Below are 8,438 nucleotides of genomic sequence, written 5' to 3'. Positions count from 1 at the left end.
GGAAGGGGGGGAAGGAGAAGAATTGGGATTGGGGGGGAGGGGGTAGGCTGGGAAGGGATGGGAAGGGTAAACAAAGGAGGAGGCTGCAATGCTTGGTAAAAAATGTACGCATTATCCTGCCCATGTAATTGTAACTCCTCTGTACAGTATGTTCACAAATAAAATAAAATAAAATAAACTGTTTTCCAGGAAAAAAAAGAAAAAAAAAGAAATAGTTCTGGAAATATTATGAATGTCTGGTTACATTTTAGTTGAATTCCTTCTCAATTTCTAGGTGTCCAAAGATTCCAGGATGAGTCTAATGCACAGAATTACTTTACTATGAAAATAAGGCCTTCCAGAAGAAAATTCATTTCAAAAACTTCAGAAGTAAAGTTCATGACTTAATGGGAGGTAAACTCATAGGGTTGAATGAGAATATTATTTATTATAATTATGGGAAATTGAGTGTATACGGGAAGTTTATGATAGTTTTATGTAAAATTTAACTAGAAATATTGTTTATGATGTTGATAACATTGAAAATTTGATTTATGCAATTTTAGACCAGTAGAATCAGATTACCTGATTATCTAATAGCAAATAAAATGTTATAGAAAAAAGTTGCTCATTAGATTATATGGGATGTTCAACAATCTTTTCTGATTATAAACAAGATTTGGCCTGGAATAAATATAGTAATTAAAATTTTCATTTTGTATAGAATAAATTTATGAATTTGTTTAAATCAAAGACATAGACTTTACAATAATCAGTCTTAAACTATCTACTTTGGACATTCAAAAAAATTATATATTTTATTCATACTGGAGTTATCAAGTGAGGTAAATGATAATCATTACCAATTGAGGGAAAGCATATTACTCATTGTTATAAAATTCTCTTTGTATAAACCACAAGTTATTTATACAGTGTTAAGTAGTTTTCTAGGGTGGAGTGGAATTCCTTTTTTTTTCAACATTCCTTCTTAGTTTATTGAAAGTCCCACTTGAGTTCTGTAGATATTGATCTTTCAATTATTTTGTTTAACAAATCTTTCAAAATGTACAAGTGAAAGAAAATGACAAAATACGAAAGCTTACAATTAAGAAAAATGGTTCATTGCTGATAAAAGAAAAATAAACCAGGTGTAGGTGGCTCATGCCTGTAATTTTAGCTACTCTGGAGGCAAAGATCATAAGATCACATTTCAAATCAGACCTGGCAGGAAAAATCCATGAAATTCCATCTCCAAATTAACCAGTAAAAACAGGATATAAGCATGGCTCAAGAGGTAGAGTGCCCCTTGAGTAAGAAAACCCAACAAATGAGAGGCTCTGAATTAAACCTGGATTCTGACCAAAAAAATGAAGAAAGAAAAAGAATAAGGAAGAGGAAGAGGAGGTGGAGGAGAAGGAGAAGGAAAGAAATATTAATACATTAGACTTAGATGAACTCTTCAGTGTAATAGCTAGAAGTAATCCCCATAACTCACATATCTTGCAATTTGACTTATTCATTTGTTAGCCATTTTTCTATTAATCTGAAATTTTTAACAACTCAACTTGAAAGCCACCCCATCTCAATGTATCTTGATCTATTCAACAGAATCCCATAACCCCAAATAAGTTCCATTCAGTTTTTTAAAAGTAATTTATCAGTTTATATTGCTATTTTCTTCTTACCACAGGGAAATATTTACGATGTTCAGTAAGTTGGATAATTTTCATTATACTCTCCCTATTCAGCTTACAATTCATAAAAAAATATCTCTTATATACTGAATTTCTCCAGGATATATTATGGATTCTATTCCATAGCATGCCTTCCAAAATGGCAATGTACAAAAACACGAAAAAGCAAATTTAAGAGAGTGATTTGCAAGTCAGGAGCCTGGACTCTACCAGGTAGAAATACTAGCAGAGTACTAGAAGAGAAGGCATTGTGTAGAGAAGCAGAAGATTGGCACCGTGAGTAGACAGTTAAGAGGAGGCACTTTATTCTCTGGCAGAGATCTCCACATCTGGTTCCTGTTGTAGTAGATGCCAAATGGCATTAGCCACTGTCTTAAGGTTTCTACCAGGAAAGATTTGCAGTGATATGTTTCCCTTGGCTGTGTTTTTCTGAGCTGTATCTGGCCACCCACCCTTCTCCAGTTTATTCAAGGATTCTATAACCACAAAATAGCCTCTAGTAAATCTCTTCCTGCTTAAAATAGTTAGAATAGATTCTGTTGTCTACATTTCAGAACCCTAAGAAGACCCTTAAAGACACTTGGGTAATCAGGCATACTTAACTCCTTAAGAACTTGGGAAAAGGCTACTTCAAGAGATGCCAGGGGAGTTGCTCTGAAATGTAGTTGCATGAAGGCTCCAAGAATCCTCTCCTACTAACTCCACAGTCTTATGGGATTATTTGCTAGTGAGCTCACCCACTGACAGTGCCTTGACTATGGGTTCAGCTATCACTAAATAATAAAATAGCATTTTAACCAATGAGAAGGAGTTGAGGTCACTTCTTTTGAAGTCTGTTCAACTGATAGAATCATCCTGAGAATTATTCATTTATCAAATCTAGTGCCTATTACTGGGCAAATTCCTAATGCTAATTTTGTTTTATTCAATGTGTGAAAAAATGTACCTTAATAAAAGTTATCTTTCTTACCCAGGCACCTGAACTCATGCCTACTCAGAAGGTTGAGATCTTCCCAGCCCAGGCAGGGAAGTTCATGAGACCCTTATCTTCCAATTATGCACTAAAAAGCCACACGTGGAACAGTGGATATAGTGGTAGAGTGCTAGCTTTGAGCACAAAAGCTCAGGATCCTCTCCCATACTCTAACATCAAGCCCAAATCTGGTATAATCAATCATTGAATAGCTACAAGTTCTTCTTTGGGCCCTTGTCACTCTGAATAACTTCCTGTTTATAGTGGTACTTCTTCCTCTCTTTTATCACCACAATTCCTTAGAAAAATTGAATCTTGTGTATCTTTCTTATAAACAAGATGATATAAGAATGTCTTGAGTTTAGATACAACCATTGCTTCTGTTGAAAAATAGAATTAGCCGTCAAGTGCCAGTATAATCTAAAATGGTTGACAGATGATTGAAATATAAGCACATTCTCCACAAATGTCTGGACACTCTTGACAAAGATACTGTTTCTCTCCTGGCATCACATTTTCAGAAATAGCAAATATTTCTGCTTTAAAAATAATCTATTATATCAAATTGAGTCTGTTATGGGTAGGCTAGGTGAGCCTATCACTGTCCTAAAAACATTGACACATATCTGTGCAGAGAACATAAAGAATTCAGACCTTAATGGTATACAATATTCCCTCTCCCAGTTCTGCTTCTCCCATAAAATTACTGAACTCTTTATTGAATGTTTATTCGTAAAGAAGATCTCCCTTTCACAGCTCTATCTTTGTTGCTGTAGATTTTGCACAAAAAAATGAGAAAAAATAATTGAGTATTACATGATAAATATGATGTTTTCTTAGTAGGTACTTTTCCAAACTTCACTTTTTCTAACCTTCAGGATGTGTGTGTGTGTGTGTGTGTGTGTGTGTGTGTGTGTGTGTGTGTGTGTCCAAAAGGTATTAAGGGTAAAACAATTGATTGGACTTATGGGATGGGGCCTGTATGACAGACATATCATAATCTCAAGTAAAACTGAAAAGCATTGCTTTAATTAATTCATATTTTAGTCTTTGAAAGAATATAATACACAGAACATTACTAGCTACGTATGAACAGGGAAACTATTAAAGTTACTTTTTGAGGTAAAAGGTGAAGTAAGAATGTGATTCATTTAGTAAAATAAAACGTACTTATTTCATTGCAAGATTATGTTGTTCTAATTATTGCCATCAAGAAATTTCTATACATTTTATCAAATCAAGAAACTGTTGAACCCAACTGCTAATGTCAGAAGAGGCCAATAAATATTTACAAGTCTTTTAAGATCTTATCTAATTGGGAGTTAATGTGTTCAGTTAGGTATAATCTGGAACATTGTTACATTGGAAGATTCATCAATTTACCCCATTTTCAACTGAATTATTAATATTATTGGATATTTATTGACCCAAACTCATGTTCCAACTAAGATCATCAAACAACATGACCACTGTACTCACTCACCAGGGAAGACTCAGAAATTAAAGCTCAATATTTTGTATTACAAATGGACCCTTCTATCAAGTACATAGCAAATGTACTACATACACACAAACAACAATGATATGCAATGTTTTGTTTTGGCTGTATATAGAAAAAAATGCAAGGTCCTGAAGTATTGAAACAGAATTATGTTTTACTGGTTAGATAAGATAAATCACAATGTTGTTAACATCTGAAATGTAATTTTCAATGTTTAATTTTTTAATTTTTAATCATTGGCTATTTCTGTATCGTTGGGGTGTTGATGCTCAGAAGGTAGAGCAGTCTGAGGGGCAATACTGTGTTGAATCTCCAGTCATGAGTTTATAGTTTGAGATTCTCAACTCAGTATATTTAACAATAGAAAAAAGCCCCTTGGTATGTAAATGTGAAACATAACCAGTTCTCAAACTATTCAATATGCCAGTTCCAATAGCCATATTACCTGTTCTTGTCAGTGTAAAAAATGTTGTAGTAGTTCACTATAAAATTCACAGTGATTTATCGATAATTCTTTCATATATTCCAACAGGAGAACACTCATCATACCAAAGTGCTTACTGGCCAGCAGCAATAAACTGCCAAGTCAAAGGCAGCCATCAGCAGCGAAGTTTTCATTGCTTCAAATACACACAGGAATGTTTTCAAAGAAGAACAAGGAAAACAAAAAGAGTGCTTTAAAAGACCCATGCACTACTGAATTCTAACAAAATATCAGAAGGATAGGAAAACTCACTGAACCGCAGTGCCCCTTGGCATACAGAACAGGTTCCACGTTGATGTTGAAAATAAAAATCTAAAATATAGATGAATTTACAGAAAATACCTGTCTCAAAAGTTAAGGTCATATACTGCAATGACGACTGGGTAGAGGCAAATCTACCTATTAATATACTAATATTAATAAATAGATCATGTAAATATGGCAAGAGAGGCACAGAAGGGCCTATGCTGCACATTTGGTTATGAATGTGAAATATCAAGACAATGAGTGGTAATCACATAAGAGTGTCCAGTAAAAAATCACTAAGCATTATATCCCCATCAATGCAACGAGTCCAAGTAAGTTTCTACTATTAATATTTTATCACATGCAAATTTTAAGATAGTAACTCATATAAGTGTGTCACTGATCTAATTTATAGTTTATCATAAAATAGATACTAATTATCTCCACTTGAGAAAAAAAAAGCTCTTTGCATTTCCCATATCTCTGAGTGCTATGTCCAGCACCATCCTAACAGAAGACTTTTAAATACTGAGATACTGAGGATGTGAAAACAAGGAACCATCACAAGTGTAGGATCCTGTACCAGTATTTGGCTAAGAAATAAAATATGGAGTGTCAGTCATGGAGACAAAGTGGGTTGGATGCAGACTCGGTGAAAAGTTTAAACAGAAGAGAGCTCCAGCCTACGGGAGGTGTTTAGAGTCTAGACACCAGCTCCACTGCTGACAAGACCAAAAAAGGTCTGAGAAAACTGAAGTACAGAATTGGGTGACCCTGCCTTGCTGGCCAGGCCTCAGTAGGTAGACTTCACCCTGCTCAGGAGTCTAGCAATTTATAAGTACAATGTATCTTGGTCAATGTTACTCCTTTCATAAATTTCCCCCATCTCTCCCACTCTTGATGGTTTCAATCATCTCTATGAATTTCCCATGGTAGACACGATGCCATCTTTGATGCACTTGTTGTAAGGCTTCCGCAGCATCTCCTTTTTCTGGAGTGGAGCTCTCTTCTGAGCTATTGGAAACCTCCAGCAGCTGAGGAGAGATGGGCTCCTCAATTTCCAGGAGCTATAGCTACAGAAGGTGATGCGTCTTCCCTCCATTTTCTGTTTTCCAATTTATTGCCTTTTTACCAACAAACAAATAAAACATTAAATGGACAAATGAATCTACAAAAATCTTCTAAAGAAGTGCTAACAAATACACACACAAAAATACGTTCAGCATCCTTCGCCACACTGAAGGGAAAAGGAGAGGGTGCTGAGGAGCTGAGTATGATGGAAAGAAATCATGTGTATATTTGAAAATAGAATACTGAAACTTGTTAAGAAATACTTATAAATAGGAAATGTATTAATTTGACCTATGTTCACTAAATGCCTGTATGTAAATCTCACAACAAAAGATTCTGTGCAATTAATATGTGTAAAAAAAAAGAGACTAGATTAAGATTCACTCTCATCCTAATAAGAATGGCTATCACCAAGGAAACAAGCAACAAATTCTAGAGAGAATATGGGGGAGGGGAGAAGGTTCCTACATATACTACACTATTAGCGGGAATGTAAATTTGTGTAGTTACAAGGGAAATCAATAAGGAGGTTCCTCAGAAACTAAAACTAGAGCTATCTCATCCACATGCACCTCTCCTGGGTATATATCCAAAGGATGTAAACCACCATCTAATGGAGATGCAGGTATGCTTTGTTTATTGCAACACTATTCAGAGTAGATGCATCATGGGATCAGTCAAGATGCCATCAACAGATGACTAGATAAAAACATATATATATATATATGCATATAATTCAATTATAAAGAAGAATAAAACTCTGATTTGCAGGGAAATGGATGGAACTATTGATCAGGATAAGTGAAATAAGCAATACTTTGTATGGTATGATTTGCTTTTTTCTCCCATATGCAGAATCTAGATTTTACTCTTTTTAAAGAGTATACCTTGTGTGGGTCTATTTACTTGGAAAGTGAAAGGAGTATAATGGTGAGGAGAAGAAAAGATGTTAATAGTGTATGAATATATTCAAAGCATATTATATATATATATATCTGAAAATGTCATAATGAAATCCATTGCTTCATACAATTAATATATATTCTGAAAAAAATACAAATCAGAAAATAGAAAAATACACAATGAGATCAAAGTCAATCAATTGCAAACATTAATAACAGTGATAAAAATTATCTTTATTAACCAGAGGAAATAGGAAATTTTGAAAATCATTATTTTTCATCACCAGTCACAGGAAATTTTAAAAATCACATATATACATATATAAGAATATTTTATTATTAATTCTTACTAATATAGTTCAATATTTATTCAACTTGTACATATATATCCCCTTTCTTTTTTTTTTTTTTGGTTGTGGGACTTGAACTCTGGGCCTAGGCGCTGTCCCTCAGCTCTTCAACTCACTACCACTTGAGCACTCTACCACTTGAGCCACAGCTCCACTTCCTGTTTTCTGAGTGGTTTATTGGAGATAAGAGTCTCACAGACTTTCCTGCTTGGGCTGGCTTTGAACTGCCATTCTCAGATCTCAGTCTCCTGAGTAGCTAGGATTACAGGCATGAGCCACCAGCGCTCAGCTCATAATCACCATTTTAATTCAGCATGTTACTGGAGGTCATAGCAAGTATAAACATTCAAGAAGTATAACAGTGCAAAAACCAAAGGAATCGGTGGTATTTAAATTTTGACTGGTCACAGGACACAAATTCAACATCCAAATTCAAGTTTACTTTTATAAACAAAGAATAAATAATTGAAAACTACAATAAAATATATGGTATTTTTCCTTGGCATAAAAAAGATTTAAAAAACTCTATAGAACCAGTTATTTCCAATATCTCCACATTGAAACTGCCTATTATTGAAAAGCGAGACTGAACACCAAGATAGGAGATTTAAGGAACAGTTGTGGAGGTGGAAGGGAAGGAATGGTAGGGGGAAAACAAAGGAGGAGACAACAATGCTTGATAAGAAATATACTCATTACCTTGCTCATGTAATTGTAACCTCTCTGTACAGTATTTTCACAATAAAAAAAATTAAAAAGCAAAGAATAGGGTTGCTTTTGAAGTATATAGTAGTCTAAGTTAGAATGGGCAGCTAGATGTTGCAACAAGTTGTCATGTCCAAAACGAGCTTTACAGCGTCGGTGGGGGGGGAGGCAGGGGGGGGAAGGAAAAGGATTGGGATTGGAGGGGAGGGGGAGTCTGGGAAGGGAGGTGAAGGGTAAACAAAAGGAGGAGGCTGCAATGCTTGGTAAGAAATGTAGGCATTATCCTGCCCATGTAATTGTAACCCCTCTGTACAGTATCTTCACAAATAAAATAAAATAAAAAAATGAAAAAAAATAAAAATAAAAATAAAAAAGCAGCTCTGGCAGTTACTTCAATCATACTCTGTGAAAGGTAACTTTTTTTTTTTTTTTTGGTCCGGTCATGGGGCCTGAACTCTGGGCCTGGGCGCTGTCCCTCAGCTCTTCAGCTCAAGGCTAACGCTCTACCACTTGAGCCACAGCGCCACTTCTGG

The sequence above is a fragment of the Dipodomys ordii genome, unplaced genomic scaffold (assembly GCF_000151885.1).
Source record: "Dipodomys ordii isolate 6190 unplaced genomic scaffold, Dord_2.0 Scaffold90, whole genome shotgun sequence".
In the NCBI taxonomy this organism is placed as follows: Eukaryota; Metazoa; Chordata; class Mammalia; order Rodentia; family Heteromyidae; genus Dipodomys; species Dipodomys ordii.
This window is presented reverse-complemented; position numbering follows the sequence as displayed.